A 26,356-nucleotide genomic window follows, 5' to 3' on the forward strand; every position below is an offset into this window, starting at 1 on the left:
TGATCCCAAGACCCTGGGATCACGACCTGAGCCAGAAGCAGATGCTTAACCACTGAGCCACCCAGGTGCCCCTCCTGGCACTATTTTCTGAGAATTAGTGATATTAATAGATTATGGTGCTTTATAATGATGATGATACTAATAATAGCTAATGCATACAGCTTCCTATGTGCTAAGCTCAGATTTAAATGCTGTATGTAAATTTACTTTTAAAAAATTGTCAACAGCACCATGAGATGGAAACTAGTATTATTACAACTAGTATTATTATTCCCATTTTACACATTGGGTAGCTGGGGCCTTTGAACGAGCAAATGGCCTATTCACAGTTACCTTGCTGGCAAGTGGGGAAACCAATAGTCACATCGTACAGTCTGGCTGCAGGGCTCATGCTCTTTACCACTTCCTTTTAAATTTTTATGTGTTTTTTTTTTTAAAGATCTAATTATTTATTTGAGAGAGAGGGAGACAGAGCAAGATGAAGGGGGCGGGCAGAGAGAAGCAGATTTCCCACCTAGCAGGGAGCCTGATGCGGGGCTTGATCCCAAGACCCTGAGATCATGACCTGAGTAGAAGGCAGACATTTAATCGACTGAGCAACCCAGAAGCCCCTAAATTTTTATGTTTTTAAGGATCACACTTACCTACTTTTTAACATTATTTTAAGTTTTATCATCATTATTTTTCCTAATGAGTACCGAATTCTACGATCCCGAAAAGATGAAAAACAATGTAAATATGCACATTTGCCCCATCACCCAAAGGTAGAATCACTGCAAGGAGAACAATACGGCACAGGTAAGAAGGAAGAATGAGCTGTTGCATCCAGATCCCATGAGGTTAGCAGGAGAAGGCTGTGTTAATCCAGTTTCACCCATTTTGAAAAGTCTGAACCAGATTAGGAGCCATTAGGGAAATCAGAATGCAAGGTTCAGGTGGAGACTTGACATATTTTAAAGGTAGGCAGTTGAATGATTCCAGCTTATGTGTAACTTTGGGTATAATTTATTTTGTCACCTGCCTGAGCTGAACAGAATTACTTCCTGCTGGTGTTTTTATTCTGTGTTAATGGTTTTGAACATCTAGACTAAACAATTTACTTTTTATACAGAGGCAAAATTTCACAAAATGCCAACATTCAAATCATCTAGCTTCTCGCCTATCTAAATTGAATGAAAATCTGTGTGTGTGTGTGTGTGTGTGTGTGTGTGTGTGTAAGATTAAGACAAATAACTAAACTAGTTGGTTGCAAAAAAAACCTACTAAGTATTTTAAATTAAAACACTAGAGGTAAAGAAATAATAAACACACACACATATGCCTGAGCTGTAATTGGAGAAAAAGTGTAGTTTGCTGAACAAAGCTGTTAGCTAGGAGTGAGAAGAAACAGGCTCTTGTCCTCAATTGTCCTTTAATTCGATGACTGTTTTTATTTTGTTACCATACCTTGGCAACACTGTCATATTGTCCTGTGGTATGGTTTAGTGCCTTCAGGAGAAAAGGCCTACATCGTAGGTCTATAGTTTTCTCAGCCATTTGGAATCAGAAAGTAGAATCTGGGCTGGAAGAGATTTACCTCAGATAATTTTCCCTAATATACACCTGTAGGGATGATCCAAGAAAGTTTTCAAATCAATATCTCAATAGCCATATTGACAAGGACTCTGGGGCCCTTAAATGTATGGGGTTTGGGACGCCTGGGTGGCTCAGTGGTTGAGCGTCTGCCTTCGGCTCAGGGAGTGATCCTGGGGTTCCATAATCGAGTCCCACATCGGGTTCCCTGTGGAGAGCCTGCTTCTCCCTCTGCCTATGTCTCTGCCTCTCTCTCTGTGTCTCTCATGAATAAATAAATAAAATATTAAAAAAAAATGTATGGGATTCATGTAGAATCTAAGCTGTTCTTACTTTTCATATTAGATCTTGGAAGCTGCAGGAAGTCTTTCAAGCCTAGCCATTCTCCATTTGCCTTTAGGATAAAGTTCAAGGTCTTTTGAACTCTGTCTTATCAGATAGCAAGTTGTCACCTCCTCTGTGAAGGGAACCTCTTCACTCACTTCCTTATAATACAGAACTATCTGAGCTCTTTCCACACACCATGATATCAGTTACCTCTTCCTTCTTATGTGTTTCCCCCTAATTGAAATATCCATCTTACTCTTTCATTTGATTAATGCCTTTTCTAACTCTAAGCTTCAGTTCAGGCATCACCACCTCCAAAGAGCTCTCCTAGGTTGCTTTAGGTTGAGTTAGGCAACCCTTCCTTGTGTTCCAATAATACCCTCTGTATGTATACTCTGGTACTCTATGCTCCACATTGTGTTGAAATGATCTATTTATGTCTCCTCCCCCTAAGACTGTGAACAACTTGAATGGAAGGACATGTCTCATCATCTTTGTGTTTCTGTGGCAGGATACACTGTTAATTCTCAATAATATTTATGGACTTTATAAAAAAAATAGAAAAAAAATCGTCCCTGAATTTTCCTGCTTCAAAGTATGGGGTCATTCTACGGAGGAGTTGGAATGAAATGAGTTTTGGGACTATCTGTACCCTGGTAGAAATCCTATATGCAGGAGCCTGACATGTTTTTATTTTCATGTCACAGGACTGGGATTGGTTGCCAGTGCATTTTGGCCAATGGCAGCTGAAGGATTTTATTTGATTTGATGTCCTTAATGAGACTTAACGTTGTTAGCCGATACGTGATATTATGTTGTCTTGCTTTCATTTTTGATATTTATTTTCTCTAGTTATTTAAAATAGTCCAATATCTATTTATACATCATGTTATTTTGCAACTCCTGTGTTCAGCATATTGGAAGTTTTAATGCCAGCAAAGCTTAGATGTTGTAAATTTTTTTACTAGTTTCTAGACTCAGATTTATAGGTCTTATGTATCACATAGTTTGCCATCAGAGATCTAAGTCAAAGCCAAACACCAAATATTTGTCGAATCTATTAGTGCAAAGCCCCATGGCAGGTACAAAGGCAAATAAGTGATGAACTAGTGGGGCAGACAAGACAGGAGTACTTGGAAAATTAAAGGCAAAATAAAGGTTGAATAGTAAAACAAGAACAGCCAGGATGTTGGATGAATGTGTAGCTAGACAAGTGCTATAAAATTAGAGGAGATCTGTGAACACTTTGGAGAGGAGAGGCTCAATGAGGACTTTGGGAAATGGAAATGCTGCTTTTAGGCAGAAAGGAGAGAGGAGTGCTTAGCAGATGGTGGAGAAGGGGAGTGGGAGAACAAAGTTCTAGAAGCTGGAGGTGGTCCGGTGTGGGGAACAGAGGATTTATGAAGGGCTCAGGCCACAGAGGGAAGGTCTTGAAAGAAGTATTCTAACACCAAGACTGATAAAAACAGTTTGCTGTGTAGTGCTTCTCAAACTTGAATGTGGCTGCAGGTTTTCCCAGGGATCTAGTAACAATGCAGATTCTGATTTAGTTGGTCTGGGGTGGGGCCATGGATTCTGCTTTTTTCCCTGTTACTAATCCATGGACCTCACCATGAATAGCAAGGGATTGGAGGATGAGGTGAAAAACTGCAAAGATTTAATTGGAAAAGTGGTTAATGATATACTTATTATGTAGTTTCAGGGTTTCACATGCTTCAGAGATGTGAGGGAGTTATAGCTTCCAAAGATACATGCTATTCAGTTGGGGAGTCGCATGACTATGTTCAACAGGTAGTGATGCAGTTCCACAAAGGCTAAAAAATTGGATTAGTCTCTACAAAATATCATTATAAAATATGTATTTTACTGAATCTTAGGCATCTGGAGGAATTACTTGTTTAATTTATACTGGGATAACTTCTTCAGTATTTGTCCAAACAATCATTTGTTTTTTTAAAGATTGTATTTGTTTATTTGAAAGAGGGAGAGTGGGAGGGGGAGAGGGAAGAGAGACTCTCAAGCAGACTTCCCGCCGAGTGCAGAACACAACATGGGGCTTGATCTCACAACCCTGAGATCATGACCTGAGCTGAAATCAAAAGTCTGATGCTTAACCAACTGAGCCACCTAGGAACCCCAAACAGTCATTATTAATAAATTTTTTTTGCATGTGAAAGGGAACTCGGCACCGTGCATTTCTTGGGTTAGATCATAACCATGGCTCACCTTTGAACTATTGCAGAGCTTTAAAAAGTACAGCTTTACCCAAGACCAATGAAATAAAAATCTCTGGGGCTGTGTGCTAATCCTGGGCCTTAGTAATTTTTAAGGGTTTCCAGGGGATTCAAATGAGCTTCAGGATTGAGATCCATTGAGATAACTGATCAGACCATCTAATGCTGAATTAAAATGCTGGAACTGGGGGTTTTGACTAATATACTATGGGCTCGGCAGGATTAAAGCCAGAGTTGGTGCTGGAAGTCATTCTGGGCTCCAGGAGGGAGACTCCCTGGGATCCACCTCCAGAGGGGTTCTAGTTCACCAGGGAGCTGCAAACGGAGGTGGGTGGTGTCAGAGGTGTGCAGGAGATTGGGAGCACTGGTAACTAGGGAAGCAGACAAGGTAACCAGAGACATGGATGTGAGAGTGGGAGCAGTTGCTAGGGAGAGGCAAAAGCATCCTCCCAGATGGTGCCTGACATCTCCATGAAACTGTTTTTTAACAGACCAAACTTGCTCATGCAACAGAGTCTTACAATTGCCATCCCAAGTAGGTTTATTTTTTAAATTTTTTTAGATGTAGAGAGAGCACAAGCAAGGGGTTGGGGGAGGTTGGGGAGAGAAAGGGGGAGAGAATCTTATGCAATCTCTGTACTTAGCGTAGATAGGTGGGGCTCTATCTCAGGACCCTAAGATGATGACAAGAGTCAGATGCTTAACCGACTGGGCCACCCAGGTGCCCTCCCCCCACTGCCTGTGTAGGTAGTTTCAAGTCTAGAGCCCTTTGACATGGATGAGCAGCGTGAAGATGGGGTCTGAGAACAGAGAACAAAGAGAAGCTTCTAGGAGGTTCTATGAAGTGTAAGAGAGTGCTAAAACAGAGAGGAGAACCCAATACAAACTTCTTATACTTTGATTCTCCTTAGTGACCTTGAAGTGAAGTGTACACTCAGTGCCCCAGGCTGTGTCAGTATGTGGTCATTCATAAAACACAGATCCTAGTGTTCATATTCTTGCCATATGAGCCGATGGTGTAAGACCTCAGCTTATAATATTTCTCAGGTTTTAATGAGCTTCCTATTGGAAGATATCAAGCTAAGTGATTTGGTATAAAACAGGCCTTTCAAAATAAAGAGAAACTAGATGCCTTAGGTAAATTTGCTTTTTGGATGTAAACATCTTATTTCATATAAGACTAAGTTAGGGATCCCTGGGTGGCACAGTGGTTTGGCGCCTGTCTTTGGCCCAGGGCGCGATCCTGGAGACCCGGGATCGAATCCCACGTCGGGCTCCCGGTGCATGGAGCCTGCTTCTCCCTCTGCCTATGTCTCTGCCTCTCTCTCTCTCCCTCTCTCTCTCTGTGACTATCATAAATAAATAAAAATTAAAAAAAAAAAAAAAAGACTAAGTTGTTCTGGGATCCCTGGGTGGCACAGTGGTTTGGCGCCTGCCTTTGGCCCAGGGCGCTATCCTGGAGACCCGGGATCGAATCCCACGTCGGGCTCCCCGTGCATGGAGCCTGCTTCTCCCTCTGCCTGTGTCTCTGCCTCTCTCTCTCTCTCTCTCTATCATAAATAAATTTAAAAAAAAATTAAAAAAAAAAAGACTAAGTTGTTCTTATCTTTCAAGGATTTATGGTGGCATCATTTAAGAATATTAACAGGGAAAAAAAAAAAAAAAAGAATATTAACAGGGCAGCCCGGGTGGCTCAGCAGTTTAGTGCTGCCTTCAGCCCAGGGCCTGATCCTGGAGACCCGGGATCGAGTCCCTCATTGGGCTCCCTGCATGGAACCTGCTTCTCCCTCTGCCTGTTTCTCTACTTCTCTCTCTCTCTGTGTCTCTCATGAATAAATAAAAAAAATCTTTTTTTTTTTTTTTAAAGAATATTCACATTTACCACCACCACTACCCTTGAAGTGAGGTGGAGGACCCAGCACCAGTCTCAGACTGCATCTGTACCTGTGATGGTGATGCCCAGGGCCCGGTTGAAATAAGAGGGACAGAGTTGCTATAGAGCAGATTTGACATGTTGCTTCCCCTCTGGGGTCTCAAGTATCACAAACAGGCAGAAAGATAAAGAAAAGCACTTTCTGGGCTGTGGAGGAGTCAGGCAAACATAAATTATTATCTGCGCTCAGTTTGAGACTGGAATAAGCACAGGGGAAACCATTCTTATTCTTGGCAAAAGGCTCTGCTTGTAAAATGTGTTTTTCACAGAAAGTCATCTGAGCCCTCCTAACGTGGGACCCTCAAGTTGACCTCTTTTAGGGCAGGAGTTAAATATTCGAGACTTTGGTGTAGAGGAATGGTTGTGGCCAGCAGCCTTCTCTGCCTTCTGGAGCCTGGGCAGGCTGGCTTGCAAGCAGGGGCTTGCTTGCTGGGTGTGGGGTGGGAGGCTCGGAATGGGCCGATTAGGCTTCAGTGTGGGGAGGACACTTAAAAAAAAAAATTCAGGATAGGAAGAAAAATAGGTGAGGATTTGTCAAACCATCAGCTTCTAACTTTATTACTAAATGTCAGGCCAGCTATAAACTCAGTAGGTCCTCGATTATGAGGCTTTTTTTTTTTTTTTTTTTTTTAGAAAACCTCCCACAATTGGGAAAAACACACCACTAAACACAATTATTTAGCAAAACATTTCAAAGGTTGGGATCAGTTGCTGTTTTTAGAGAGCAGTGCTTCTGCCGAGTGGGCACAGACTGCCAAAGACAGGTGCTATCCGAACCCTCCCCTCTACATTCATGGACTCACCCATTCTCCTTATGGAAATATGTTCCTGGGACGAGGTATGAATGACTGCTAGGAGTTTAAAGCATCCTCTCTCCCGGGATCCATTTTCACAGGAGTCCAACCTTAGGTCAAGGTCGATTTCAAATCTGACCATGGGGGCTCTGGCGCTGTTGGCTCCTTTTGTTAAAAGGTAGCAACTACTCAAAGGGCAGGTGGGAGGCGGTAGGACCAGTTCATGCTGTTTGTTTCAACGTCAGAGTCTTTGCAGATTTTGGATTATCTGACTCTCTCCTTTCCCTTGTGTCCTCAGAGAGCTCCCTCTTTACTTCCTTTCCAGCTCTCTTCCTTTGAGAGGCTGACATCTTCCACTTAACCAGTCCAGCAAAGTCTCCATACCTAAAGTGAGACCCTTGAGGAAGGACACTCTTCTGTGGGTTTCAGAGAGTGTATAAACTCCTGAAATTGCAGGCAAATTTTGCGTACTTTTCAAAGAAGAGGATTGATTAAATTCATCAGATTCTCGAAAGTCTCTGTGACATCCTCCACACCTCTCCCTACTGCACACTGCCCGCAACATCACAGAGGCTCCATGATGGCATTATGGGAAGCAGGTAGCAGGTGGAAGAAATTATTTGAGGTCTCTGGGATCTTCCTGGTACACAGCTCACATGGGACGGTGGCCAGGTCCCACCAGTACCTACCAATGCACAGTCATCCATTACCATCCTTCCACAGTTGTTCTCTGCTGGGTGTAGACCCAGCAGCAACACTGCGAGCCTCTTCATTGAGCCTCACAGCAGTCCTGGGAAACGCAGGATTGATGTCTGAATTATTCAATACTCTTTCATTTGCAAGTTAGTTTAAACAGAAGAAATATTTATTGACTCACATAAATGGGATATTTTGGGGAAACGAAGTGGATTTCAGAGATGATTGAGCTACTATAATCAGGAGTGGCTTCCCTTCTCAAAGATAAAGATGCTTACCAACACTGCAGGCTTTCATTCTGCTAGTGGAATAGCCACAATGTGGACACATTCTTCCCTCCCTTCCTGCCTTATCTGATAGCTCCTGCTTGCGGCTTAGAGAATTCTCTCAACACCGTGCCATCCATGATCCCTTCCTTGTGGCCATGGGAATAAGGTATGCTGACTGGTCAGCGCTTGGGTGATGTGCCAGCTTCTGGGTTGGGTGGGGTGGGTAGTTGGTCTACTTTTGTTGAAACATAGGGATGGAGAATTGGGAAAGAGGCGATTTCACAAGGGGAAACTCGTGCTGTTCCCAAAATGAAAGGGAAGGGATGTTGGGCAAAAGCAATGGGTATCTATCATGATATCCTTCTAATTCAGGAATGTTCACCATTTTAGAGATGGAAGGAGACTTAGAACACCGGAGAGTTGAGAGATTTATGATTCCCTGAAACTGTATGGGAAAAAAAATCTGGCACATGTGTAATATGCGCCTAGTTCCAGGCAGGAAATCCACGGCTTTTACCAGGTTCCCAGCCAAGAACTGCTGATTGAGGGCCTTCATTTCTTAGGTGAGGAAACAGAGGGCTCAGGTGCCCTAGGTGACTTGTCCTGTGACACGCAGTGTCCAGCATTTATGAATGGCCCCAGGCTTTTCTCACAGGACACTGGTCTCTGGATATTCTGTTAAAACCAGGCTTATCTTCTCCAGCACACACAGGAAACACTCAGTCCAGAATCTACCTCTGGAGGTTCACAATGCATTTAGGCATATCTGAAGCTCTAAAAATCTTATTCTAATGAAATACATTAAACTCCGTTTAACCCAGAAACCTATTTGAATACGTTTTCTTTTCCTGAGCCACCTGGAACACACTTTGGGAAACTGTGTTGTGGCCCTTTGCCTTCCCTTCAGGTTCTGGGGGATCCCGTGGGTCCTTGCTGGGTATCCAGGACACCTCATTTCCACTGCCTCGTGCTCCCTATTTATTTGGTTCAGTTTCAGAGATTCCAGGACACAGTCCCTTTCTAATTTATGGAGGCTTCTCCCCGCTGCACTCGGCTATGTTTTATCACACCTCCGTGGCTAGAGCAAAGCAGTTAGACAGAGGCTTCTGGCTCAATCAGGGGGGAAAAGATGGTCACAGTTCAGTGCCAGGTTCTCAGTGGGCCTTGGTAAGTGCCATGTGCCTGGGCCATAGGCAGTGTCCACAGGGCTGTTGTATGCACGCTTACGTGGTGGGAGCAGTGGCTTGGCCCTCCTCCCCTTCTGGCCCACCACCCACCTCCTCTCAGACCCTCCCCTCCAACATCACCCCCACGGGGGCCTTCTGGTGTCAGCTCTCTAGACCTTTCTCCTTTACTTGTGTGTTTTCTCAATCATTAACAATAATGATGATGATAATGATGATGATGATGATGATGATGATGACGATAGTCAATATTTATCGGGATCTTACATTGAAAGCATTTTAGATGCATGAGTCATTAACTCTCTACAGCAGCAACATGATGTGCTAGGTAGTATTTGGTCTCACTTTATAGAGGCAGATTTACATTATGTTTTCCATCCATCAGTTTGTACAGCTCTGAGGCTATGGTAGAAGACAAAACCAACAAAGGTAGGTAGTTGGATTTACCCCCCTGGGACAGCTGACTACCCTGGTGGCCACTAAGGAATGCAGTCTCCCAGTGCAAGTGAAATATTTGTGGGCACTTAATAACACAGTGTATTCCTGCCCAGAAGCATTCTGCTTTTATAAAATGTCCTGGGAGGATAGGGTGTCTTTAACTTAAGAATGATCCTAACGATGGAAGTTTTAGACCTTGATGGAGGGAGCTGGGGAGGTGGCCTTAGACTAGGCAATTCTCTTCCCTCCTTAAAGCAGACCATGCGTGGGACTGCCTAATGTGGGGCTACCTGTTAGAACCATCCATCCCTTCTCTTTTTTCTCTTTGGGGTTGCTAGAGTGGGAGATGCAAGCATGCCTACCTTGGGGATGTAGGGAGAGTCAGTGTTTATGAATCCATTGTTGCTGACACTTCGGGACTCCTCTCATTCCCTGTTTTGTTTTGTTTTGTTTTGTTTTTTAACAGAGGCCAGTCCAGGCATACCTTTGATGTGCCTCTGCTCACATGCATGCCCACTGTCTGTGCTCCCACCCTTAGGAGCCCCGTACCTTAACAGACCCCTACCCTTGCAACTTATATGGAGGAGGAGGGGGTGGCAAAATGCATTGCCCTTCCTAAAAGGTCTTATATTTCAGATAAGCACTTGGGCTTCAACATAGGCATGTGAAGGGTTTTCCTTCAGCTCAACTAAAATGTCCTCCTTACCATCTCTGCTATTTTCTATAGATTGTGTCTGTCTGGCAAAGATTCGAAAGCAGCTGATATATGGTTATGGGTCTTTGGGGTAAGGAGTCAGATTAAGAGGGAGGGAAAGGGGACAGTTCTGGTAAGTGCAGGACACAGTGAGGCAGGGACTGGAGGCTACAGGGAGTAGAGCCCAGGGGAGGCTGGAGGGAGCCATCCTGGCCAGAGCCCAGAAGGCGGGAGGCAGGGAAGAGTAGGAGGTTTGTGAGGTATGAGCAGACCCATGCTTTACCTCTATGGGTGTATTATAGACAACTCATGTTCAAGAAACTGTGATAAAGCAAAACTTGTACTCTAAATAGCTGATAGTTCATTACGGAGGAAGAGTAGAAGGCTGTCACCTCAAGGCAGAAAACTAAGCAGAGGGGAATCTTGTCCCCGCCAAAAAGATGTGTTAAAGCCCTAACCCTCCCCCCCCCCCGCCCCCCACCCCCACCCCCGACCTCTGAATGTGACCTTATTTAGAAATAGAGTCTTCAGAGAGTTAATGAGGTTCAAATGAGGTCTAATGACCCTCATTTAAGGGTGGGCCCTAATCCAATATGATGGGGAATTTGGTCACAGAGATGAAGCCACACAGGGAAGATGAGATGGATAGACACAGAGAGAAGGCCATGTGAGGATGGAGATAGAGATCTGAATTGTGTTGCCACAAGCCAGGGAATGTCTGGGGTCACCAGATGCTGGAAGAGGCAAGGAACAATCCTTCCCCTGTAGATTTCAGAGAAAGCAGGGTCAAACTGCCACCTTGATTTTGGGGCTTCTTGCCTGCAGAACTGAGAGATAATACATTTCTGTTGCACTAAATCACCCAGTTTGTAGTTCTTTGCTAGAGCAGCCCTGGGAAACTAATTAATATAAGGGGAGCAGGCCAACCCATTTGCTAAGACTTCGGATGCGCCAGGCACTGTGATGAGGGTGTTCATAATTAGTGCTTCTTTTTATCCTCCTGGTAACCCTGGGAGGTAGGCATCGTTACTCTGGAGGTTAAGGAATTCCTCGAGGGCATATAGTTAGTACCTTAGTGGAACTTGGGGTTTCTAGAAGCCTCAGTCCCTGGGGCAGTGGTGATGGAATTGATGGTTAGTTAACCTGGGAGGTTTGCAATTTTGGGGCCACCTTGGGAATTTGGTCTGAGACTTTACTCCTTAACTGTCACAGTGCTCGCTGGTCTCTCTTATGTTCCTGTGAAATTGCCATCCTCTGCTCTGTCACACTAGTTTGAAAATCTCTAGGCAATTTCCACACCCATCTCCATCCATCTCTTTGCATTTAGTATCTCTTGAATCAGCTGCTAGCCTGGGGCGGGTCACAAGAATTTCAGGAACTGTGTAGGAAAAGAAAATTTTGATTTGAGAACAGTGATGAACTATTATTATCATGGGTCTATTGGTTTGTTATTTCTGGTCTGAACATCTTAACTTCTAAGGGTCCTATTTCAGCTATAGAAAAGTCTAACATGGGATGGAAGTACCTAGAATCATTAGTGTCATTATCTTCATCAAAAATAATTGGCTTAAAAAAAAATTGGCTTACTGCATGGAGACTGATTCTTTTCAGGAAAGGTGTACAGCAATTTAAATAGGCATGGCCCTCATTTGCATATGCATTTCAATTAATTGTGGCCTTTACATTCCACAAATAGTTTTAGAGTAGACTACACCGAAAGTATGTCCACAATTAAGTAGTGAAATCTGAATTTGAAAAGTAATAGAACCAAGGGGTTAAATACATTTGATTAGATGTCAGGAGAGAAACAAATATAAAATGCACATATGCTAAATATATCAGTCTGGGTCTGATCAGAAGAGAAAAGCCACAGTCATTTGAACATGGAAACTTTAATGTAAAGAATTGTTGACTATAACAGGGAAGTGGAGCAAACAAGGAGTTGCCTGGGAAGAAAGAAAGAGAACTCTATATAGTATCGTATCTTTGGAAATGGAACAGCCACTATCCCTAGAGGTGGGAGGAGGGCGCCCCCAGGGCAGAAACCCAGACCTCAGTTGGAGAGGGTACAGCTGTGGCTGACAATAGCAGAGAAGTCAGTGTGGTGCTGTGTTGGAATTATCTAGAAAGCCACCCTTAGGAACATGCTGGAAACCTGCCCTCCAGGGTGTTGGAAAAAGCTGCTCACAGGGAGGTGTCTTACTAGAGAAACTGCTACAACTCTACCCAAAAGGGTGTTGGGGAAGCTTCGGGCTGCTCAGGAATGCTGACCACTGTGCCCTGCAGGAGTCCGGCAAGGGAGAAGCCGCTTCCGCTGCAGGTGCTGGGCCCTGGGGAAGCCACATGTGCGTGAGAGGACCCTTAAGACATTGTGAGCCCTGCGGGAGCCTGGAGATTAAACATCAGAGCCAGCAAACAAAATCTTTTCCTCCTGAAATGTCTCTCCAGAGCACTTGGCCACCAAAGGTTGATATATACCAACTGGCAGAGTAAAAAATATTTAAAGGCATCATATCCATTTTTACGGAGCAGACAAAAAGAATGAATTTGGAGCTGGGAGGCAATGAGTGGCCAAGTGACCTACTGAGCCATCAAGTTCTAAATAGCTTTAATTCTAGTTGCAGCTAATGGACCCAAACATAATAGGCCTGCAAATTGGCACTGAGTTTCCTGGTGGCCAAAGGAAGATGAGAAACATGACTAGTTTTCATTTTTCAGAAGAAAAATACTTTCAACTCTTCAGGAGAGGCAAAACATTTTCTGGAACGAAAATTTAGAAGCAATTTGTCATGTGATACCCTGCTTCTGGAAAGTCACTGGAAGATGGAGAACACAAAATTCCCAAAGTAACATCCATCTGAGATGAATTTCCTGTTATTTTATAGTTTCCTCAGTGGAGGCTGAACATACCACATATATACTGAAATCTTACTATTTAGCAGACACTGATGTTTAGAAGCTTACCATATGAAGGAAACGTTGAGGCAGATAAAAATAAAGTCAATTATATTTCTGATGAGAGAAGAAAGTTGAGCACCTAGCAATAGAGTACTAAAAATACCCTCCCTTGGTTGAGCACAGCATAATAACAGGAAAGCAGAAGAGCTTTCCGACTTGGGCCACTGGAAAATTTTAACCTTGCCATATAAGTTCTTGTCATAAATATTCAAATAAGAGAATTTGATTTCTAGGACGTAGATATCCATCTATATTAGACTCTTGGTATTTTCTTGAAAACTGTGGCTTTCAGAGTTTATTCTCAGACATGCCTCAGATAGTATGATTAGCATACCATTAAATTGAAGAGGCAAGGGAAAGTTTGGTTTCTTCACAGAAGCTTTTGCATTTCTGAGATGTTTCTGTGTGAATTTCTGTGTCACAAAGAGACAGGCGTTTCTCTAACCTGCCTTATCTGACTTGACTCTTTCAGGAGGCAAGAGGAGTACAATGTGTGTGATCTGAAATCCCTTCAAATAAAAGTTAGAGAAATATTGGTAAGCTTTTTTCTGTTAAGCCATTCTCCATATTAAAATTAAATGGTTTATGAAAATTTGAAGTTCTTAGAATATACTGTTTCTGTAGAGACCATGATTCAGTTTGCCATATAGAGTATCTCGGTCACTAGCTGGTGGTTAAGAGCACTGCCTCTGGAGCCAGCTTGCCTGGGGTCAGTTCTGGGCCAGTGTCCATGATCGGAGACTCCCCCAACGGGGACACCTACCAGTTTTCCAGATTCTTAACCAGCATCCCTCCAATTTGGGTGCAGGGATGTGACCAGGTCCCATCAATCAGACTTTGAATTGGAAGCCAGTGAAGCTGGGGATGGTGCGAGATCTTCTTGACTAGTGTGGTGGTAAGAGTATCCAGTTTCTGGAAATGGTTGTGGCAGAGTGTCCAGAGCAGCCTGGCATACCCATGTTGGCAGTGCTGGTTTGTGGGCCTAGCTCTCTGGAACCACAGAGCTGGATGAATGTGATTTGGGCATTTTATTGTCTGCTTAGCCCCCAAGCCTACTGATGGGCTCTTCTAAGGGTCCTGTGAGTGAACTAGTCTGTCTTTCTCTTTCTTTCTTTCTTTCTTTCTTTCTTTCTTTCTTTCTTTCTTTCTCTCTCTCTCTCTTTCTTTCTTTCTCCTTCCTTTCTCCTTTCTTTCTTTCTTTCTTTCTTTCTCTCTTTCTCTTTCTTTCTTTCTCTCTTTCTCTTTCTTTCTTTCTTTCTTTCTCTTTCTCTTTCTTTCTTTCTTTCTTTCTTTCTTTCTTTCTTTCTTTCTTTCTTTCTCTTAAACTATTTAGAATTGGTTTTGGGATGCCTAAAAGTAAACTGACATGGCAAGCTCTTGGGGAAAGAGGGGGTCAGGCTCTCTGAGTATTTTGCCATCATTATAAGGGGATAGCCATTCTTTTTGTATCCTTTTATTTAAACATGCTGTGCCCTCTTGGTCCCCCTTCCCCTGACCTTCTGAACGATTTATAGATCTAGGCCCTCTGGTGGCTTGGGGCAGCTGTCTTGGCCATCTTTATAAGCACAGGGATCAGTGCTCCCACAGCTCCTACTGGTCTCATGTTATCTGGTTTGACACACTGACTGGAACACAGAGTATGTAGAGCCCAAACTTCGAATTCAGGGTTCCTGATGATTGGAACATCTTGTATGATGAAAGAAATAGAGTAGACATATTCAGGAAGGATGATGGAGATAACAACAGAGTATCTGCAGTCATTTAGAGCCTGAGCCTGAGGCAGAATGGAAAGCGAGAAGGACCAGAAGCATGAGAAAAGCAGAAGGAAAGAGAGCAGGCAGTGAAGACAGGCCAGGGTTTGCCTGTTGCCCTGCTCCTCCTTTGATCCTCTTTTGTGAATCCGGAGGGCAAGCCCCAGGGGTTTGTAGGGGGGTGGGGTGCAGCCCACCATGACACTCTTTTGCCAAAGATCCACTTACTGTCTCACTAGGGTTTTCTTTCTCACTCCATCATTCTGGCAGAAGTCTTTCAGGGAGAAATGTCATCTAGATACTTTTATCAAAACAAGTCTACTTTTATTTTTAAACAGGAAAATCTCAGTTGAGGGGACAAGAGGATAGGGCCAGCATCTGGGGTTTAGCGAGCTACCAAGACCTGGGCTCTGAGACTTTTTGTGGGAATGGCTACTCTAAGAGGAGGCTCCTGAGTGGAATCTGACAAATTGCCCTAAGCAGACTTCGGGAGGAAGACAATTAGAGAAAGCCCTGGAACCAGCCCACCAGCCAAATGGCTGCCTGGGAGAAGTCATAGCTACAGGGACCATCACTGGGGATCTGGAGGCAGAGAATCTGAGCCTGAAGCATAAGAACACATGGTAGCAAAAAGTATCCCAGCTGTAGTTTTCTTCCTTATCAGATATAATCTCTAAATAATGTATATTTTTATTGTGGCAAAATTTGCATAAAACACAGTTTACCATTTTTAGATATATACAAAGTGGCATTATACTGTGTAACCATCCCCACTGCTCATCTCCAGAATGCCTTCTTCTCCCCAAACTGAAACTCTACCCTTTAAAGCCTTTCTCTCTGTTCTCCTCTCCTTCCAGTCCATGGTAAGAACCATTCTACTTTCTGTCTCTCAGAGTTTGAAACCACTGGGGTTTCCTCATATAACTGAGATCATGTAATAATTCTCATGTTGTAACTGGCTTATTTTATCAGCATAATGATCCTCAAGGTGCATCTATGTTGTAGCATGTGGCAGAGTGTCCTTCCCTTGCAAGGCTGAATAATATTCTATTGTATATGTATAGCATATTTTGTTTATCCATTCTTCTGCCTATAGACATTTTGATTATTTCCACTTTTTGGCTATTATGAATAGCGCAGCTATGTAGATACCTGTTTGGGTTCCCGGTTTCAGTTCTTTTGGGTATATACCCAGCAGTAGAATTGCTGGATTGTATGGGAATTCTATATTTAATTTTTTTGTATTTAAATTTTTGAGGAACCATCAAGGGTTTCTAAATAATATATATTTTTAAAGATTTTATTTATTTCTTTGATAGAAAGAGAGAGTGAGCATGGAGAAGAAGGGGAAAGAGAGAGGGAGAAGCAGACTCCCCATTGAGTGGGGAGCCTGACTCGGGGCTTGATCCCAGGACCCTGGGATCACGACCTGAGCCAAAGGCAGTACTTAACTGACTGAGCCACCCAGATGCTCTTCTAAAAAATATATATTTTTTAAGATTTTATTTATTTATTCATGAGAGACACACACACACACACACAGAGAGAGAGAGAGAGAGAGAGAGAGAGAGGCGGAGACACAGGCTCCATGCAGGGAGCCTAACGCGGGACTCGATCTCTGGTCTCCAGGATCGGGCCCTGGACTGAAGGCGGCGCTAAACCGCTGAGCCACCTGGGCTGCCCTAAATAATATTTTTAATAAAGTTTTTTATTAAGGGAAATTTGAATGAAATAAAATAGAAAGAATAGTACAGTGGAGTCTCATGTGTACCACATTTGGTTTCAGTGGTTGTTTAGGATGATGATTCAGTGTGTAGTGGGGATCAACTTATTAATTTACTGAGCAGTTGAATATCAAACGATGAATTGGACATGATTCTGTCAGCTGAGGTAACCCTGGATGGTGGCAAGGGAAGGTGCACAGCTCCCGTCCCCTCCTCTGGGAGCATGGCTGGCTGACAGCCCTGGTTGCTGCTCCTCTAGATCTACCATCATGTTTGCACTGGGTTTACATTTGGTGAGTGGGCTGCAATTAGCACAGTGGGGTACTATCATGGGCTGTGAAATGCAGGATTCCTCCAACAGTGACTTTGACTCAAGGACTTTCCATCACCTGTCATCAGATCTTTCTTAGAACTCTCTGTGATCTGAAGGTCTAACCAATCTTCCTCTCTTCCCCCTCCCCTTTTGCGCTGGTCAGATCAGCATCTCTCTGAATTCTCTTCCCTTACTTCCTCACCGGCCTTTCCCCGGGGAAATCTCTTACACAACCAATCCGTCTGTTTCTTGGAGGACCTGAGCCAGCATACTTAAGACTTTACTTAAGTTTTGGGTCTTTTTCACATCTCAGAAATGCAAACAACTTGAATATAAAAGAAGATTCACTCCTGTCTTAAATAGCCATCAACCCCTGCCAACAGGAATCTCTCACTGGCCACCTTTTTCTGCAGGTTGGAATCATTTTGGCCTTTCTCCATTCATTGAACTTCTTTTGCACCATTTGCCCAAGAGAATGTGTACCTCTCATGGGGAGGAGTTAGTCTCTCCTTACAGTCAGAGTCTTTGGGACTCATCTTTCCTGTCAAAGTTTGCTTGTTAAGATAGATCTTAAAAGAAGATCGTTTCCTATCTAAGAGGGCTTCTGATATCAGCCTTTAAAATATATGTTTTTCAGCCCCACTACACAGAAACCTAGATAGATAAAGAAAATGAAAAGTGTAGTGAGTGCTGTGATGGACCTGTTTACTGAGTAGTGTAAGCCACACGGAGGGGATATTAGACTTGAACAGGTGCCAGTGGGGTGGGTATGCAGAAAGCAGGGGGCCCAGCTGTGAGCCCACTTGTGGCAGTTGACTGGAGGGGATGAGGTGGGGTAGGGGGTGGGAAGTCGGCATGGAGAGGAGCAGAAGTAGCAGTACTAGAGAAAGCTTCAGTATGAAAAAATAGCCATTGTCATCCTGATGCTTATTTAGCATTTATTATATGCTAGCCACTGTTCTAAACACTTTCTATATAATTCAGTGAATCCACACATCAGGCGGTGTTTCTTGCCCCACTTTCCAGAGGGGGAGAATGAGGCACAGAGTGGGAGATTGAGTGGCTTGTCGAGGTCTTAGCACTAGTGTGTGGTAGGGTCAGGATTTAGACTCAGGCTGGCTCCTGACTGTGTGTTCTTCCCCCTTTTCTCCTACTCTGAACACCACGTGGCAGGCCTAGGAACTGGACATGAGTGCTAGAGAATGGTCAGAGTTCATCATCTTAGAACCTGGCACACTCATCTTTTCGTTTGACCTCAAATGCAGAGATAGTAGTATCATTACTAATGCTTACTCTAATATAAAACACAATATTCAATATTTATAGCAAGCCGAGGCCATTTATTTAAGCAGATGCAATCACTGACATGCGGGTTATCTATCTGTTGCAATACCACATTCAGGGAAATGACGGGTATTCCTGAACTGAATCGTCATGAATCTTTTGGTGCCCCCATCCCATACCGCTCATAACTCACTCAACCTTTTTCTTTCTGAATCGTAATAAAATGTCTTCACTATAATGTGTCATCTTTACATGCAATTAAAACAGAATAAGGATATATGAGTCAAACGGTACATTTTTATTCTTTTCCAGTTCTCCTTTCTCTGAGCTGTGGAATGAAATAACAAAAATGACAAGAAAAAGTTGAAGTATGTCTGTGGATTGATTTCTGTGTCCTATTTCTAAAGCAAGCAAGAAAGTGTTCATATTACAGTAGATTTCCTTTCCAAAAATGTGCAGCTTCTTAAAAGACTATAAGGCATTGACATACAATTGCTTATAAGTGTACAATTATTTTAAAAGTAAAAAAGACTTCCAATTTATACATTTCCTCTGCTAACATTTCAAAGTCTTATTTATTCTTCCTGAAAGCACTCAGTAAACCACGAATGCAATTAAAGAACAAATGCCCTAAATGTAAGATGGCATCAGGGCAACAGCTATTAGTCTGGAATAGGTGATATATTGACTCAGTGTATAACGTAAGCTATTTGTTTTCTTTATTTACAGTCACTTAAGTCTAAATGCTTTAGAAGACAAAGGGAATTTTTGACTTATGCAGAAAACCTGGGGGAAAAGTTTCTGAGCATTTTAATCTTTTTGGAGTGGGGGTGGTGCAGAGGGAAAGGGAGAGAGAAAATCTTACATAGGCTCCACACTTACGGCAGAGCCAGTGCGGGGCTTGATCTCACAACCTTGAGATCATGACCTGGGCCTAAATCAAGACTTGGACGTTTAACAGACTGAGCCAACCAGGCCCCCCTCTGAGCATTTTAAAAGATACAACTAGGGTCTGAGTGCCTTCTGGAAGCAGTCGCATCCTGTGTGAAAATGTCCCCACAGTTTTTACCTTATTATCGTGGCCCTTGTTCCATACAGAACCACAATTATCACTGTTGCTTTGTGAGTGAGGCCCTGTGCTGGTGCACTGACCCCACTCAGCAGGCCAAGGGGGTGGGATGCAGAGCCTTCTGCAGGAGGACGGAGAAATGCGGCTGGCTCACCAGGGGGATGGGGCTCTCTGCTCCAGCTTCTCCACTTAGAGCCATGCTCAGCATGTTCTGAGGGAAACCAGTACTCCTTGTGTGATGTGGAGGTATGCTAACTTCTTCCTCCAGCCTGTCAGCTTGGCTCTGAGCTTGGTAATTATGACTCAGAGGCATTTGGTTCCCTGTCGTGGAGAGCAGGTGATACTTTTGGTTGCTCACAGGTGCTCTTCCTGCAGCAGTTGCCTCCTGCCGCCTCTGAGCCTCTCAGCCCCCTGGTTCAGTGCCCTGAGAGGGGGAGGATGCCAAACCCTCATCTCGTACTACCGGGGGAAAACCCATTCACAGAGACTCTGATGCCTGTGTCTACTGAGTCCTCTGTTGCAGTTTGCTGGGAAATCTTTTGGATAATTTTGGTGATGTTTTATCAGGACAGAGCATCCCAGGCCACCTTCATCATCATCATCATCCCCACCACCATCATCATCTTTATTAAGTGCCTAATCCTGAGTGATTCTCTGTTTCATCAAAAATTTAACAGCCTAGACTTCCTCTGTCTACGGTTATAACTTAGGGTAAACACCAGAGCCTAACATATAGGCACAAATGTATAAATACGAGAGAAAGATGAAATGGCAGCAGCCAGAATGGGTAGTCAGTCCCATGACTGGCATATCAGAAGAATATATGTAGGTAGCAGGTGTATATCAAGGGAAAGGAAGTAGTGTGCTTATTTCTGGGTTAGTATTTCAGGGGGACAGTGATAGCAGAGCTCAGTGACAGCTGAGTCTCAGTGGTCAAAGAGAGTGTGAGGGTAGTGGGTGTTCTGGGGGCTCAGCTTTATGGAAGAGAATCACAGGTTGACTGAGTTCTGACCACTGGAGATGGGTAGAAGGTGCAGCACGTGGGAAAGAAACCGAGTTCGGGCTCATATCTGGGTTTGAATCGCAGCCCTGTTACTCGCTGTAAGATCTGGGGCAAATCATGCAACCAGTAAATTCTCAGCCTCATCTTCTTTGTCTATAAAATGGGAATAATAACAGCTGCTTTGCCTGATATATTTGAGATCCCTGGCATGTATCACAAAGAATGATTATTGCTATCTTGGTACATAGAAGGGTCAAGGCAAGTAACAACATCTGGAGGACCCGCACGAAAAATTCTGGAGGGCTGGATTTCACCATGACTATATATTTCCTAAAGGTGACACGGCCCTGGGTTAAAATCTAGGTTTTGTGCTATAAGTAGCACAATCTAAAGAAGATGAAACTTTTCTTTTTTTAACTTCTCAAAAAAGATATAGGCACATAGAGGCACATAGACCTCTCCTGTAGGGAGAGGCAGAGAAGTCCACCTTATTTCACACTAGCTTCTCTGACAGTGGCTTTGGAGGTGGTGGGACAGGGATCTGAGCGTGGGTAAGCTTCAAGCCCTCAACCCCGTGTCTCTGTATACTGCCTGCCAAAGCTGAGCCACAGCTTCCTTTTTATGTTTCCACATGTTTCCTCTGTAGCTTTAGTGCCTGCCCAAGCTGCAAGAGAGAGGCCCTGGGGTCCAGACATAGGCTGAGCTCTGTCCCGGCCTCACTGCTTTCCAAGTTGGCACAAGGAGATGAGGACATGAGCTGGGAGCAGCCCACCAGATGCTTCATGAGGAGTGCAGAAGAGATGAAAAGTGCACGATTTCTGATTCAGAAAACCCTGGAGTTAGAGTTTCTCAAACATTCCTGTTCCATGATCCTCTTCCTTTCTCTTCTTACCCCGTGCACGGGAAGATGGTGAGGAGTCGTAGGCAGAGAGTCGCCAGGAGACTTAAATCTGAGTTCTGGGTAATCGTGGGTTTCCACTACTCACTCAAGGCTACGTTTACTATCAGTGAATGACCAAAGTGGAGAGAGGTCCTTCCAAGTTGCAGTGTCTGGACGTTCAACTCCAAGGGCATGCAGAACCTTCTCCACATTCCTCCCACCCTCGAGGCGGCTCACATGCCCAGAGCTCTGTTTTTTGTGTTTTTGCTTCTCTGGCTGTCCCAGAGCCTGGCTGTTTGCCACCTACCCTCTGGGTGGAGCAGAGGGTGCTGAGAGCTTGTGCTTTGAAAGGAAGTGAGAGAAGTCAGAGCCTGCTGCAAGCCTGGGTCGCTTTGGCAGCGTGGGGAGGATGGGGCAGTGAAAAGTTTGCGTTCATTTCTGTTTGCCTGGTGGAAATTGAGACCAGGTTTCCAGGAGCCAGAGACCATGCTATAATGACAGGGGTAGACTCCGATCATTTCCAGGACAGGAGTTGCGGAGCTCTACTCCCTGAAATTTCACTTCTCTGCTTTAGGATTTTTGCATGAAACCTTTCAACACGGAGCACTTAGCTAAAGCTTGGCGCTGTTCCTCAGCCGCTGGCCTTCCTGTCCAACTGGCCAGGCTGCCAAAAGTGGCTCTTTGTGTCTTGGGGCAGCGGGGTTTAGTGAAAGCTATGATCTCATTCTTAAACATTTTCCTCCCCACAGTCCACACTTAAACAACAGATCTCATGCCTGAGGTGGAACTGAAGAAGCTGAAATGAAGGTGGGGTCAACACATGGGAAACGAAGTAGTGGATTAAAAGAGATGTTATAAGAAACATCTCATCAATGTGGCACCCTCGTTATCTGGATATTCCAGATGAAACCCCCAGAATGGCTTGCCCCCTGAATACAGATACATCTAAAGACAATGAGATTTTGTGACCCATGATTCTCTGCCTGGTGCTCAGTGATATGCTCAATGGAGGTAAAAATGCAAAGTATGGCCCATAAAGAAATTTTTTTTAATGATTTCTTAGAAATTACTGCCACCCGTAGCACTTAGCACGTGAAGCAGCAGATGGAGTTGCAAACGCCCCATGGGAGTAAGGGTGTGTGCAGAGATTTCTTTCTTACTCCAGTGCATTTCTTAGATGCAGGAAGGCTCATGGAATTTGATGCCTTTGCTCATCACCGCTCAAGATTAAATCCTGCCCAAATTGCTCCTGTTGGAGAAGTGAACTTGTATGGTTCCCTTAATGAGGCAGGAAGGGGAAATTCCATTTTCTGCCTGAGCTCAGTGTGGGCTGCCTGAAGGCTGAGAGGTCTGGCTGCTGAGCCGGTGACCGACTCGGATGCGGGAGCAGCAGTGTCAGCAGATCGGGAGGCTCAGCCTCCCTTGGAAACAGATGCCGTGAAAGCAGAACAGAATCTACTCTGAACAAGCTGCCACCACAGCTCACATGGCCACCATCTGCTGTAGCCATGTCCCCACCATGATGTGCTCCCTGCTTCTGATTACCTTCCCATGCAAGTAGTGCCGCCTGGTTTGGGAGGCTATAAACTCTAAACAGGGGCTTGTGTACCCCAGCTCAAGCCAGGAGCAGCATTCTCTGCTGTGGCATTGGTGCCAGCACAGGGAGCTGTAGGTGGTGGCCTTCACCTGCCTCCTTCCCTCCTTCCAGTTACCTTGCATCAGCTCCCTCTCCTCGCCCCCCACCCCCAGCCTTTCTCCAGGCCTCTGGGGCTCTCTCTTGCCAGCTGCATCTGGTAGACCAGCTTGGAGCAATGAGCTTCTGCTTCCCAATTCAGTGGAATTTGCAGTTTGAAAGAGGGCCTCAGGAAGAGAGCAGTCCTTATTCCAGAAGAATGGACTTGTGAATGGCAGCTCAGCAAGCGCCCAGCTTGCTGGCCAGGGATATACTATTGTGCAAGGTGGCCTTTGGACTGCCCGTTCTCTGAATCAGACCATTTGGGTCATTTGCTACGTTTTTGGGAGTAGAGCTGGCACTGACACAAATTAATTTCTAATTCTGCCCTCAGAGTAGGAACACCCAAGATCTGGGACTCTTGGCATTAGTAGGCTGCCCTGGGGGCAATGTCTTCGGACTTTTTTGTAATTTCACTTGGCCTCTACTTTTAGCACAGGGTTTGAACCTGGTCGTAACTTTAGGTGTCTTAGGGGACTAAAAAAAAATCTCATAGATTACCTGGCTTAAACAATAAATGTTTATCTCTCATGGTCCTGGAGGCTGGGAATTTGAGATGATGATGCTGGCTGATCTGATGCCTGGTGAGGGCTTGATGCCTAGCTTGCAGATGCTGGTGGCCTTCTGGAGGTCCCCAGGGGGAGCCGAAGGGATGGGAGAAGGAGAGCCAGGGCTTTCAAGGCTGAAGAGGGTTGAGAACCCAGTCCTCAGAATTGTAGTCTATTGTTTTTTCAACAATGTTCTTGTGCCTCAGGTACCAGGTGTTCTTTTAGTTACAAATATCTGCTATTCCAGACTTCCTTTGGCCAGAAATTTGTGCTTCTGAAGTCAATTTAATAATATGAGTATCTGTCTCTCGGATGGAAGTTGAAACCTAAGGATTTGCAGATGATACCATCAAATGAGTAGCTTCTGCATCAATAAGCAGGCAAAATATATTCTGCCCTGGGGAAAAATAACATTGTTTCTTATGAGGAGAGTTGACAACTTGAATTAAAGTATCACGTGGTCCTTGGGATCAAATATTGAAATATTTGATCAGAAATAAAGCATTTCACATGCTGTCAACAGGAAGCTTCAGACCCTTGTTTGACCTCATTGATATGATGAAGGAGAAAGACTGCCATCCAGATGGGGTGGGGGTGAGTAAGGCTAAGTACGTGTGGGAGGCAGGTGAGAACAAGGGACAGACAGGCCAAGGTTGGCACACCAGGAAGGCAGAAGGCCCCCATTTCCCCCAACTTGATGCACTGACTCTTAGAGACAGGTGTGTTCTGTGGTGGAGAGGAATGGACCGTAAGTCATGTGATCTGAATCCTACAACTGGCTCTGAGGCCAGGGGCAACCCAGAGAACTGCTTTCAGGCTGTGTTTCTGGGCTAGCCAGAGGAGACACGCAGGGGTGTCCTGAAAGCCGCATGGCTCAGTGAAAGTGGATACGTTGACTTTCTTGTTTCTCCCTCAACCACCCATGAACTTAAATCCTCAAGAGCTGAATTCATTGTGTGTGCTGAAACATGGAATACCAAAGCAGGAGGACTTGCCTTGCCTGAGGGCGAAAGCCCCAAGGTAACTGACCCTTTGAGGGCCATTTGTTCTCAAGCCTGACAGTACCCACTGGTGACACTTCTAATGCAACCTGCACCTTCTTTCAAACTTCTTTACCTATGTAACCAGGGCAATTATTTATATACAGTGCAGTTGAACTACATTTCCTCTAGCTACGTCAAAGTTTAATTTCAACCTATTTTTCTCATTTAAGCTCTTGCCCTGCCTTCTCCTCCCAATTCCTGTTTTTCATTTCCAAGGCAGTTTATGAGTCTACTCATTGTTCGAACAATCTTGACAAAGTGAAATGTGACTTATCACCAGCTAGCCTTACTTGTGTGTGATACGGCCTTGTCTCGGACAAGGTGGAGTGCTTTATTACCTTATTGTCAAAGAAATAAGTCATTTCTGGGTGTGTTTCCAAGAAACAGACAATTTAATAATAAAAATATTTGCCTTTATGTAATATATAAAATAGAGAAGTATTTGTCTTAGTAATAATGTCTTAAGGTAAAACATGGCCATGCCTTACATAGGGCAAGAAAGGGACACAGGATCTCCCACCAGATGAAGGGAAAGGATGAATGCAAGGGTACTGATGACAAAGAAGACTGGAGGTAACTTTTGTGAGAATAACCGTAACAGTACAGCATCCTTCCATATGTGTATATCGCTTCACATCAACGTTTTTGGTACTGTTTTCACTTTTCAATAAAATTTTGAAAAAGTTTTATAGTGTAGTATTTTTTAATTACAGCATAAAAAATACAGGCACTATTTCTATTTACGATTCTGGAAATTAGGGGGAAAAATAACTATTTGACAGTTGTTATGTAAGGCACATTGGTGATAGACTGACACCAGTCAATTTCCCAGAAAAACTTGCATTCTGTAAATTGTTTTTGCATTGGATGAATTTCATGACAACTTTTTGAGGTAGGCTGGTTAAGCTATATTGTTTACCTTTAATGACATAGTGGGAACTGGAGAATGCTCCACTTTGAAAGAATGTGCTGGTAGTTGTGGGGAGCAATGCTACATATGTTGTACAGGGGGGTTGGGAACTTCAGGCTGTTACTGATTTGGAATCCAGATTCCCTCACAGACCCACCTATTGTATAGTGACCATTGCCTCCCACCAATCCCCATGACCAGAATCACATCAACTACCTAAAGAGAGAATTTATTTTAAAATTTAATTAATTTTTTTTGGAGAAATTAGGTTACTAACTACTATTGCTGAGGGCCAATTACATGTAGTTCACCCTTCTAGATTCCAGAGAAAGATTTATAGATACAAGTCTTGCTTTGGAGATGACACTTAGTGAATAATAATGTTAATACTAAGGATAGCTTCCCTTCATGAAGTAACTATCACTCTTCTAGATGAAGGCATCCAAAAATAAATTAGAAATAATCCATGTCTTCTGGGAACTCATGTTTAATGCTAAAGCTAAAAGGAAGAATCAGTATGCTGTTCCCATACTTAAAGGGTATAATCAAGTAAATATTAGTAAATATAAATATTAATGACAATAACAGCTTCTGTGTACCAGGCACTGTATTAAGTGCCTTGATTCTACTCCTTCAATTTTACTCTTTGCAAATGTATCCTAATAATTAATTGGGATAATTAGTTGTCCCAATTACAGAGAAGGGTTTAGGATCAGAAAGAGAAAGTGAGCTGATATTAATCACCTGGGCAGAATATTGTGGAAAAGAGATCAAACCCAGTCTGACTCTACAGCTCGCCCCGTTTCCTCTGCACAGGAACACAGGGGCCTGTTATTTAGCAAGTTTTATCATTAATAGGGAAGGCTGTCTTATATCATCTGCAGTGTTTTCAGAAGCATAATTACTCAATGAAATGCTCTAGTGAAAACCAGTGTCGGGAAGCACACAGCCTCCACTACGGGCACCTCAGTAGGAAGGTGCATATTAATTAAGGTAGATT

The 26,356-nt window shown here is 43.8% G+C and overlaps 1 long non-coding RNA gene across 7 annotated transcripts in view; it reads left to right on the forward strand.

Moving 5' to 3' along the window:
- The window catches only part of LOC144287888 (uncharacterized), a 186,826-nt gene that overhangs the window by 105,431 nt on the left and 55,039 nt on the right, over positions 1-26,356 (forward strand). For all 7 annotated transcript variants that reach the window (XR_013355693.1, XR_013355694.1, XR_013355690.1 and 4 more), the window contains one exon: positions 13,572-13,635. This is a non-coding gene — a long non-coding RNA (uncharacterized LOC144287888). The remainder of the gene's footprint in view (positions 1-13,571; positions 13,636-26,356) is intronic.

The sequence above is a fragment of the Canis aureus genome, chromosome 17 (genome assembly GCF_053574225.1).
Source record: "Canis aureus isolate CA01 chromosome 17, VMU_Caureus_v.1.0, whole genome shotgun sequence".
NCBI classification, from domain to species: domain Eukaryota; kingdom Metazoa; phylum Chordata; class Mammalia; order Carnivora; family Canidae; genus Canis; species Canis aureus.